This window comes from Dryas octopetala, chromosome 6 (genome assembly GCF_963921425.1).
Source record: "Dryas octopetala chromosome 6, drDryOcto1.1, whole genome shotgun sequence".
Lineage (NCBI taxonomy): Eukaryota > Viridiplantae > Streptophyta > Magnoliopsida > Rosales > Rosaceae > Dryas > Dryas octopetala.
Window position 1 is genome coordinate 14,824,611 of NC_141371.1, and position 12,376 is coordinate 14,836,986.

Here is a 12,376-nt window from a genome sequence, read left to right on the forward strand (position 1 = left end):
CTCTTCTTCAGACAGTTTGAAAAGCTCTTCGAAAATGTAGTAAGAGAGATAGGATAAGGGCAGCACATAACGCCTCTTGTCAATGGTGTAGATAACAAAACTGCCTTTATCTCCATTTGCACCCTTCAACATGTTACCAACAACTCTTGATGGATATGAAATTCTTTTCCTCCCCAGAGCAGCTATCTTCTGCCACTTCCTTGCCATTTTAATGAGCTTCTTGAGGCTGATCATAAATGTGGCCATGAAGATAAAATTAATGACTTAGGTCGAGCAAGAAGATCAGAAAAGTTGAATGATTTTCTAGAATTGATATTGCTGAATTGCTATTGGTATTGGTTCTGGTATTCCTATGCTGATAGGTGGAGAACAAAGGGGTTTAGGGTTTCCTATTTATATGGACTGGGTGGGCTCGTTAGAGACAATCCATTGGTGGAATTTTCCTTTGTGTAGTGATTTTCGATGCACAACCATGTGACTAGTTACATTGGTAAAGATGTTTATTAATTAGTTTGGAATAGTTGGTTAATACAGTTACGGGAGAATTTCCTTAATTTACTTTCTTAGTGGAGAAAATTCCAATGATAATTTAGCCAGCAACACATCTTAAATGTTTGAAATTATGTGAAATTTACGTCTTCTTGCTTAAGGACAAAAGAGATCGATCTTAATTATTAGTTGGTTAATTACAAGGTTACAAGAGATGCTATCAGTTGGTTACTAGGAAGTACAAAAGAGATCTTAAGTTCCAATATATGTTTGCCAAATTCTCGTTGTTTTGATCTTATCTTGTGTATTAATTAATTTCCTACCCCAATCATCTACATATGTCCCCACAAAATGTTGTTGGAGAAAATAAAACTGTGAAATGATAAACAATAATTTGCTCATTGAGTAACCCATTGACAATTAATTAGGCTTAAATGTAGAAATTCGCTCTATTTAATTGAGGAGATTCTAGATTCAAGTTCTCTACTTTGTGAGAAATTATTGTTTGTGACAATAACACCACGTCATTACCAATTCACTGAATTATTGTAACACATCTACAATAATAAATTTCTAAAACCCTAAACTCTAAAAAATATCCTTAATTAAAATCGTACACGTGTTATAATTTAAATAAATTAGTAATACAACGTCATCATGTCACGTGGTGTTACGTACGATCACATACAATAATTTTACTTAGTTTGGACCCTAAATAGCACCTCAGGGCTGTAGATGAGGATAGACAAGTGAAGCAACCATCTCGGGCCTTCAACTATCTAGGGCCCAAAAAATTTTAATACCAGTTATATATTGTATTAAATACAATTAATTTAAAAAATATATATTTAAAGTTTCAATTCAAAATATAAAATAGACCAATTCAAAAAGGCCCATTTATTCAAATAAAAAAATAATTTCTATGAGTATTCCCTAACTTTGAGAAAAATAAGTAAATAAATGTGCGTTGAGGACCAAGGGCTCCACTTCTATATTCTCCTCGAACCCCAAAATCTCAGCTATGAAATGACTTGACCTTATACCCATTAACTCACTGCAAGCGATTCTCTAAAATGGAGTATTGTTTTTTTGAATGTCATTCTTTTTTGGTTATATTGAAGGGAATCAAACCCTGGACGTACCTAATCTAATCCTAACACTTATCTCATCATTCTCACAACTTGGGCTAAACCTAAGAGCTTGAATGTCGTTCTTTTAAATAATAGAGCAATTTTGCAAATTAGTATGTTCTATTTTAAAACAGGACGAGTTACTTAGTATTTAATTCCCTTGTATATATTGAATCATTATATACCTTGGAACAAAAAAAAAAAAAACAATAACAACAACCATTCTGTATTATAGCTCTCTTGGGAGGCATTCCTTGATAATTAAAATAATCAATCTAATGTGTTAAAATGTTCACTTACTTTTTTACATGTACGTTAAACCGAGTCACGTTATAAAATTAGTGGCCGTGTTGTACAAGACCGAGTGATCATCCCCTTTTCAAGCGCTCGATGTGTTTATTTATTTGTTTTTGAACAAGGCCAACTGAACTATGAAATAGTTTCTCATTGTAACTAACTATCTAGTAGTAACTTACAAAATTATGATGAATGTGATTCCAAATTTGTACCTTTGTGTTTTTGTGTTGGCATATTCATTTGTTCACATAAATATAGCGTAACACGCAAGTAAAGCAAAATTAGGAAAAATCAGCGTTAGTCCTAGAAAATAGATCTGGAGTCCACTAGAGAATTGAGAGAAATCTCAATTTTATTGAGTATAACTGATAAAAAATTATTCACAAATAGTCCATAAGGTTGTTTAAATATTTCCACAACTCTAGGTGCTCTAAGTCAAACATAAAGAAAAAAGTACAAATTAGGAAACTTTATTTAAAACAGTAAATTGATTATTTGAATCGTCTTGTCATTCTCTTCAAATCGGTATACCATAAGGCCAATTCTGACATGTGTCGGGATGATGCTAAAAACTAGTTTCGCTTCTTGGCCTTGTGGTGGTTAAGCAGTTGTTACATGAACTTATCTGTCATTTGTTTTACATCAAATATATATATATATATGTGTGTGTGTAACAAAAAAGCGAAAAACATTTATATAAGTGCACTTTTTATGTGATTTTGGATTGAAACTAACCAACAGTTCTATCACCAAATTTAAGTTGTCAAACAGTTTCAAACGCTAAGGACTCAGGCCCATGCCGATCGCTCAGCTCATTAATTATTGGACCAGGTTATCATCGATTTGAGTGCTTGGATTGATTTATCATATATGCTACCTTCTTATTTGGACTTCAAACAAAAAAACCCTCAAAATCTATCAATTTTTCTTTGTAATTTGAAAGTGAAAGTGTCAAATAGTAATTTTAAACATAATTTGTCCTAAATGGCCATTTAATCGTGGGATATAATACTCCAATCATGCTCAAAAATTTTGCTAAGTAAGAAAAGAAGATTGGTGAGTATGCATAGAATTTCTCTTTAAAATTTTTGGTGCTAACATTGGGTAATGAGATTGTTTACGGGCTTCACTTTTTTGTAGTTTATTCTATTCAATTTGGTCAGCAGTAAAGAGAGATTGGGCTGGGCCTGACTATTATAGAAGGAAGCAACGTGACTAAAGAGAGCAAGAAGCAAGAAGCAAGAAGCAACTACTCCCACATCGAAAAGAAACACTGTTTAGGAACTCATTATATACCTCTTCTCTGCAACACAGATTGTCCCTTCGGGGACATCCGATAAAATTGGAACGATACAGAGAAGATTAGCATGGCCCCTGCGCAAGGATGACACGCATAAATCGAGAAATGGTCCAAATTTTTTTTGAACTTTTTGCGTGATGTTCTTGATGTCTTTCGATTTTCTCTTTTTCATGTTTTGCGTGATGTTCTTCTTGCTGTGTTCAAGGGCAAATTTGAATGCAGTTAGAGAGAGGGGTTTTCTATTATGACCTTCCGATTCTCAGTTCACAAAGGATTTTCAAGTGTCAGCAAAACTCTGAATTCTCAACGTATTTTTCGATATTTGATGGTTCGGTGACTGAGTCTTGGTCTTCCATGATTTTTTGACTTTGATGAAATGTGTCTGATGTTCGCCTACTTTCTGTTTGATGAAATTGCTCTGTGACTGTGATGAATTGCACTTCCAGGGAGTTTCAGTAGCTATTGCCTCATCTTCTCTGACTTGCTGAACTGAGTCAACTTGATTGCTAAACAATTGTACACACACGAGTCAGTCACTCCCATTTGTTTGGATGGCTTGTATTTCTTTAACTTAGAATTTCAACAATCTTGGTTGTTTATGGACTGCAAGGATCCATCGAAACAACCGTAATGCTTTAACCTTGCATTACTCCTTCCTCCTCGAAGGCAGCAAGCAAGGTGTGTGTTTGTATGAATCCCATTAAGCTTTAGTTCCATACTTGACAATTACATAAAAATTGCTCTTTTATCCGTCTTATTTCTTGTAGTGCACTATGCACATCATTCTGAGGTATATTCATGTTATGGCATTAAATTTTCATCATGTCAATGGCTATTATAATTCAAGCTGGAATTGTTGTTGGGAACACACACGAATTCATACTGGTAGCTTCAGGTTTTTGGAGTGCAGGGGTCGAAGCAACTTTGGTGCTATAATTTTTCCGTGCTCCTTTCAACCCTTGATGGCTGAAAATAAAGGAATGCAGCAGACAAGGTATGTATTTATGAATTCCATTAAGTTTTGATTCCATACTTAACAAGTACATAATGCTTTCATGTAACTGCTGTTTCATCTGTTTTCTTGTCATGCACATCATTCTGGAGAAAATTCAAGTTATATAAACATATTAGGTGTAAAACTTCCTTTCAATGGGTGTATACACCTATTTTTTCTATCTCTCTCATCACATGACCTAGCATGTGATGAGAGAGTGTATACACCTGTGATAAGTCAGTTTTTTTTTCACATATTAGATATTACCCTCTTAAGTTTTGAGCCTGTCCATTGCTATTATAATTCAATCTAAAATTTTTTTTGGGAATAAACATGTATATTTCTCCAATCTGTTGTCACTTAAGTTAGTAAATTTTGTTTAAAGTATGTTTGTGAAATAGTATTCAAAGTTTATAATGGCTACCCTGTTTTGGTGTTTTAGCTAAGACCCCATGTTTTTGATTGCTGCCTCAATTTTGGATTTATCTGACTACTTGTCCCTGCCAACTTGCACTGTGGAATTTTACCCAGACTTTATTTGCTGTATTCCTTAGGTTTCATCTTCATCAAATATCGAGTATCTTCTTTGTAAGATGTTTGAGAAAAAGAAACGGATTAAGTTATAGATAATCATCACATTTCAAAGATAAATGAATTGTAACAAAATAATAATTTTTCAGTACTTTTATTTCTGTGCATGTAATAAGGAAGAGAATGAAATCTGAACATATCTAAGAACCAAAAAAAATGAGAAATTTGTTTCAAGTATGACAATGTAATAATTTATAATATTAAAGACTGCAGCAACTGATCAACTACCAAGGGTGTACAATTAACAGTTGAAAAGTAAATTGCAAGTATAGTAAGACTCTATAGCATAGGAAAATGATGGTTAATATTAATTGTAGAGGGAAGAAGCAATTCTGTGTAATAATAAAAGACAAGGATGCCCATAAGATTAGGGCTATATAGCATACGTTAAGGATTGCTCTCTCACATTGTTTCATGTTTTCTTTTGACAACTTGCAACTTAACTAGCCTAATCCATGAGCGAAATTAATCATTGACAGAAGATGTTTAGGATTCTTGTTTAACAATTAAAATTCATTTGGAAATAACTTTTGAACTAGTTGATACTTAACTAGTCTGACAAAAATTAATTTTAGAAGCTTATGAAATATTACTTTTAATGTCAAGTGGGGCATGATACTCTAATTTTTTTTTTTTGGCCATATGATACTCTAATTTTAATTTAACTACTTTGTGGATGGTACTGTTGTTCTATTTTCCCAATCTGAAGGGCTGTTTTTGGCTCACTTGAAGTCATAAATAATTGGAAAGATATAAGGTTGTAAAGAAAAGATCTTTTCTCAATTATATGTACAGTACTATACTAAAAGGGTGATAGAACTCATTTACATATGCTGATCATCATTTACCACAAAGGATGGAGTAACTATTGGGCTGCATGTGTCTTTGATGGAAAGTAGAATTAATGGAGCTGCAGCTGCTACTGCTAGTAATGTAGTTGAGTAAAGCTTTCTCCATATCTGTGGTCTTCATTCCTTGCTGGACAAAAGAGAGTATGTAAGTCATGCAGAGTGAATCACATGGCAATATAATGGGCCCACTACTTGATACTCCAAACTCTTCTTCAGACAGCTTGAAAAGCTCTTGGAAAATGTAATTAGAGAGATAGGATAAGGGCAGCACAAAACGCCTCTTGTCAATGGTGTAGATAACAAAACTGCCTTTACCTTTATGATGATGATCTGCACTACCCATGAAGTAATAGTCATCAGTATTCAACTTATTGTTAACAACAACTCTTGATGGGTGTGAAAGTCTTTTCCTCCCCAGAGCAGCTATTCTTTGCCACTTTCTAGCAATTTTGATGAGCTTCCTGGGACTGATCATTGTGCCCACGAAGATATACAAAATGACCTTGATAAAGAAGATCAACAAAGTTATATTGCTGAATGATTTTCAAGAACTAATATTTCTGAATTGCTATTACTGTGCTGATAGATGGAGAGCAATGGAGGTGGGTTTCCTATTTATATGTATTGGCTAGGCTCATTAGAGACAATCCATTAGTGGAATTCTCCTTTGTGTAGTGATTTTCGATGCACAACCATTAGATTAGTTATATCTTGGAGTAGCTGTTTATTATCTATTATTTCACAATTTTATTTTCTCCAACAGTACTTAAGTTCTCGAAATTAACTAACTGATAAGATCTGTGTTGTACTTCTTAGTAATCAACTGAAATGATCTCGTGACCCTATAACCAACTGATAAGATCGATCTACTTTGTAGTTAAATAATAAGAAAAAAATTTGGCTCAAGTTCATTGGAATTTTCTCCACTAAGAGAGTAAGGAATTTTCTCCACTAAGAAAGTAAGGAATTTTCTCCACTAACAGTACTAAGCAACTATTATAAACTAATAAACATTTATTCCAAAGATAATTCCTTCCCCACCATTCCGGCCTAGGGATTTTACCGATGTTGAAGGTAGCTTGCTTACCAAGCCACCCACTTGAGAAGCTAGTCGCTAGAAAGAAGCGACGAGGAAGCGAAGTTGTCTACGAAGCTTTGCTTCCCCCCCCCCTCCCCTGTAGTCGTAGTACTCGGCTCGTCGTTATTTTGATTCAAAAGGTAACCGACTTTCTCCGGTTTCCGCAATCGTAACCATTTGTCACTCTGATTACTTCATCCATAAACCTTGATTTATTATTTAAATAGCGGTACGCTCTAAAAAAAAATTCAAGGATAAGCTTGCATTCCAGAAGCGGTAGCTTCCCGCCGCCTTCAATCCTACTGCCTTCTTCGGTGAGAAGTCCCCTTCCCTTTTATAAAATGCTGGATTGGTCTACCTCAGCAAATGTACAAAGTGGAGTTGCCCGCTACACTATACTCGACGGTGGCTCCATACCCTTAATGGTTGGGCAGTTCAAGAAATCGGGTCTTTCGAGGCTTCTTTTTCTTGGGTTGCCTATACCAAGGGGAGGTGAACCAGAAGAGGCAGGCAACCCTCGTTATCAATGCACAGCTGGATGACTCAGCCGGAGGGGGAGGGGGTAGCTCCTGCTTTTCCTTATGAGGTTAAGAGAGCGTTAGCGTATCCTTAATAAAGTCCTACGGGGATAATAAAATGGCTAAAAACGTTAGTTTAAGGAGCCTAAGGTATCTCCCTATTTTAGTGCTATTAAGAAGGGGCCTTCAGCCTATAGTCTTTAGCAGCCCTTTAGGGTTATTCCTTAGGTTCACTACTTAGAGTAATATCTATGAACTACATTTATTATAGTAAGGTCGGCTCTTATTCCATTCCTTATCGGAATGGCGAGCCGGGTAAACAACCAATTGGCAACTGAAACATCTTAAATGTTTGAACTTATGTCAAATTTATGTCTTGTGGTTTAACGATAAAAGATATTAATCTTATTAGTTCGCTACAAGGTCACAAGATATCCTTTATTCCTTTTAGTTGGTTACTAGGAAATACAACATACATTTTTATCAATTTGTTATTTAGGACTTGCGTACACAAATAAATCTTGAGTTTCCAATGTTTGTCATAGTATATTGATCTTCTTGTGTATTAGGTTCCTATGCCCACAAAATATATTGTTTGAGTTGTCAAATAATAAAATGCTCCTTCACTAACACTAACACGTCGACAACAAACTAACAAAGTGCGGAAATCTCCTTCTTTATTGAGAATATTCATGGCTTCTACAATTAGGTATGACCACGAACTAATGCATCAAGTCTTTCACTTGACTTGTCCCTCTCCAAAATATAATAGTCCAACCAAAATGTTGTATGGCTCTTACCAACCTATACAAAGCGGCCAAGGACGAACAATTTTAGAGGTGAGATATTGAAACCTATTTATGAAGACCTTAAGTGATCGAGATAACAATTTGATCCACAAAAGAACAAATTGCACATAATGAGTTCCCAAAACAGCCCACTCTTGGACAAAGTGATAATCAAGTTCAATATGTTTTGTGTGAGTATGAAATAACAAATTTGATGCAATATGAGTGGCGCTAAGGGTTATCACACTAAAATGTGACAGGTGACCAAATTGATATAAAAGCCCTATTTTTTACAAGTACAAATAAAGAGTTTGAATTTCTTTCCATTAAGAATACAACTAGGATGCACGATATAGTGTAAGAAAATATAATCTTCAAGACGATGTTATGTTGTTATAATAATTATATTTTTTTGCTAAATATGACGGCCTAAATGTTGAACTATATATTGACCCTACTTGTTCGAATGGTTGATTGAAGAGCTGCTAGCAAAAGCGCGAAGGTAGAATTCACAATAAAATAAGTGTGGACGGATTGAGCCTATATTTTCAGAAATTCCAATACCATAATAAGCAAATTCCACTTGTATATATTTGGAGTGTCTTCTTGAATAGTTATAGCGACTCATAGCTAAGTGAACTTACTCTACCAATGGGCAACAAGGCGATTGTCAAAATCAACTAATGAGCAGTTCACTGCTTCCACAAAAGGTTGGAAAGAAGGTTGTAGGGTTAAAAAATCCCTAATTACAAAGGAGAGGAAACTAGAAAGGGAGAGGAGGAAACTAGAAAAAGGGAGGAAAACAGACTTCTGTTGAAGAAGAAAATTAATGCCAGTCAAACTACAATTAATCATTGAGAAGCTTGAAGAACTTCTCCTGCCCCCATCAAGGTATTCAAAATATGCTATACTAATTTGCTATTTAGATTTATTTATTTTATATTATTTTAATGAGGCATTTTATACAATTCGGTGTCAGCTCATGATTCTTCAACTAGCATATATATCAAATGGTGATTTTGATTCCATATATTATTCTGATATTCTTTCCTACCGTCCATCTTTCTATTTTCTTCCTTTGAAAATCTATAGAGTAAATGTGCAAATATTGAATATTCCAAAACTATATCGTTGTAACACAAGTATATAAATAGTGCACAACATCTTAAATGCATATACGTACTTGATTGGAAAGTGGAATATCCTTTACTATTATTTGTACTAGCTTTTGAAACAGTTTCCAGTTACGAAATAAGAGATCACGCTTGCTAATCACAACTTATGTTTATCCAAAAATGACTATTTTTTGAACAATTTCAAGTTGAAGTAGCGGAAATCTCATTTCCTAATGGTCTTATCTACATCTAAGTGTTTCAATATTATTTGAAGAACTAGCATTATCGTAAGATACCTTTACATTTGATTTACCAAAAAATTAATATTAAATTCCTCATCTTTTTTGACATTCCAAGAAATTGTACCCTGTAAAAGGCAACAATTTATCCTTCACTAACACTATGATTTTGAGTTTTTGTGACGAATAAATTTCAAACGTATACTTGGGTATCACTACAATATTGTTTTGCACTACAAACCAACAAGCAATAATAATGCAAGGTTTCATAGCCTAATAAATTATCTCTACTATTATAAAACCAAAAGATATATTTGAGTTTCAAAGTTTGGGAAAGAAGAATTAGAGTAACGTCGTTTTCTTCCATCAGCCAACATTTTTCTTTTTATTTGTTTTATTTTTACTAATATAGGTGATATGACAAATTCTTTAACCATTAAATTATATTATGCTCAGGCTCATTAATAATAATTGTTTCGAAAATGTGGGATCAACAGTCACCATGTCTTTGTAGCCAGAATAGTGTATTTGAAACACAAATGGACGTTTGTTGGTTAAGTTTTTTAAAAATACTATTATTCCTCCTCCAAATACTACAATTGTTAGGTACACTCCACAATCACATTCTACAACCACATTCACTTCATCTTACAAGGCACATTTAACTTTTTCTTTCAAAACAAATTTCACACCTTTCTAGATACTACAATTACTGATCACTCTCCATAGCTACTCTTCACATACACATTTCACTTACTTTTCGATATCATATATTATCGGCAATCTTTTGGCCATTAGTGAAATCAACATAAGTTTTATGAGTCCCATCAAAGAACAATTATATATTATGGTTTATGTTACAAATAAGTTCAATTTCGTGCATAAAGCATATGACATTTCAATGGATGATACAAAAGACTGGCCAAGTCTTGTTGCATATTTGGCAATATTTCTTATTTTATGAAAGCGTCTCATCCAACCTCTGATGTGATCAACATTTAATTTGCTTTGAATGCAAACATCTAGAGCGAATTGTTTGGCAACTGACTTTGTGAAAAAGCTAGAAACTCAAAATTCTTCCGTCCATAACTATTTAATTCATCTCTCAGGACAAAACAAATCTGTGTAGATTCTTGTTCTTGTCCTGATGTTAAAATATAAAGCTAGTGTGGATACAAATGCTAATTTTTCAATTTGAAGGTAATATATTTCTCTACATTATCAATTTACTTTTTAATTTTTTTTTATACAAACTATATTTAATTAAGTAATTTTGTATTGTAGTGTATTTTTCAAGAAGCTCTTGTAGACGTGTCTCATTTTTGTCCTCGGATACTTTGAGAAATATAAGAATGAGATTCATTTAGCTTGGTTGGGGCTAAGCCTGTGGGAACTTTATTGCCTTAGTATTTCTCGTTTGTAGGAAAAAATTAAATACCCATTCAAATTTTCTAATTTTCTTAATATTTTTCAAAATAACACAAATACTTTGTGGACACTCTCGACCCATTTTGGAAGGAAAAACAACCGAACCAATTAAATATAGAGTATGTTCGTACATATGGCCTAAATGCAACAATATCAGATGCCACAATATGTCACGCCCCAAATCCGTGATTAAGAACTAATCACAGATTAATGTGTGAATCAGACTCTAATTATAGAATTAATTAGAGTGTGATTCACACCTTAATCCGAGATTAAATCTTAATCCCGGATTGGGGCGTGACACAATATCATTAGGTAAATGCATAAATTCTTAAGCCATTCTAAACTAATTATCCCTTTCCCTAAACTATCAGGTTTGCGGTTTAAATACATATCACAAATTGCTGCAGCATCATCACTACTAGGAGATGATAGCCTGTCGAGTCTCACCCGTAATTGGTAGGCCTGTTATATAAATTATATCATTTAACTTAATTATGAGCTAATTTAACATTATTAAAATCAAAACATCTTTCTTCTTTATCGTAATGGTCTACTAAAACTGACAACAAGGGTAAATAATGGCTAACAAGTTTGCCCCGCTGAATATTCGGCACATCTATAGGGTCAGTTTGAGTATATTTATTAAACCCACTATTTTGTAGTGCCTCAACCACATGATCGTTCGGTGTCCACTTTGTTATGTTGTTGATGAGGTCAAATGCCTTAATCAACAAAACGAAAATAAAATATTGATGAGGTCATGATGTCAAATGTCTTGTTCTACAAAAAACTACAAGAAAAAATTGCATTTGCGACGGATGATTGCCATAGCAATTTTTGACTTTGTCGTCGCAAAAATGGCTTTTGCAACGGCATGGGAGGCTTTATGAATAGTGGTAAAAGAAAGGTATTTGCGATGACAACTTGGAAGAAGAAGAAGAGCGAGATTTGATTTTTCCACATGACGATCCCTTAGTTATTGAGGCCATAATCGCCAATTTTGATGTGGCCAAGATACTCATCAATTGTGGTCGCTCGGTCAACATTCTTTTTGCCCTAGCCTTCGAAGCTCTTAAGATCGACCAGGAGAGGCTAGACCGATCGGTTGCTCCCATACTTAGATTTTCTGGCGACATGGTCACTTCTCTTGGTGGGGTCTACCTCCCAGTCACTCTTGGGAAGTATCATTCATAACTACGACCACACAATTTTTTGTAGTGGACTGGCCCACATCATACAATGTAATTTTGGGACGACAAGCGCTTAACCAACTTAAGGTCCTGATCTCTACCCACTTACTTATGATCAAGTTTCCGACCCCATACGGAACATGGGTGGTAAAAGGCAATCAAGTTTTCACTTGGTCATGTTACACAACTTCTGTCAAGAAGAAGAAAGAGGTCAAGTCCTCTTTGATTGTTTTTATTTCACCCACTAGCCTTACCCCTGAACCTCCCGAAGATCCACGAGACAAGTCCTTCAAAACAGTTGCCCAACTTGATGATGACTGTGTGGAAGAGGTCCCCATATCGCCTGCCCACCCGGACCGCAAGGT

The 12,376-nt window shown here is 34.5% G+C and overlaps 1 non-coding gene and 1 pseudogene across 1 annotated transcript; one reads left to right on the forward strand and one right to left on the reverse strand.

The window, feature by feature from the left end:
- Positions 1-3,233: 3,233 nt before the first annotated feature.
- LOC147282702 (U6 spliceosomal RNA) lies at positions 3,234-3,336 on the forward strand. Its single transcript, XR_015123185.1, has one exon. It is a non-coding gene; the product is annotated as a U6 spliceosomal RNA (small nuclear RNA).
- Positions 3,337-5,641: 2,305 nt separating this feature from the next.
- Positions 5,642-6,127, reverse strand: LOC147282703 (auxin-responsive protein SAUR68 pseudogene; annotated as a pseudogene).
- Between the last annotated feature and the right edge of the window lie 6,249 nt (positions 6,128-12,376).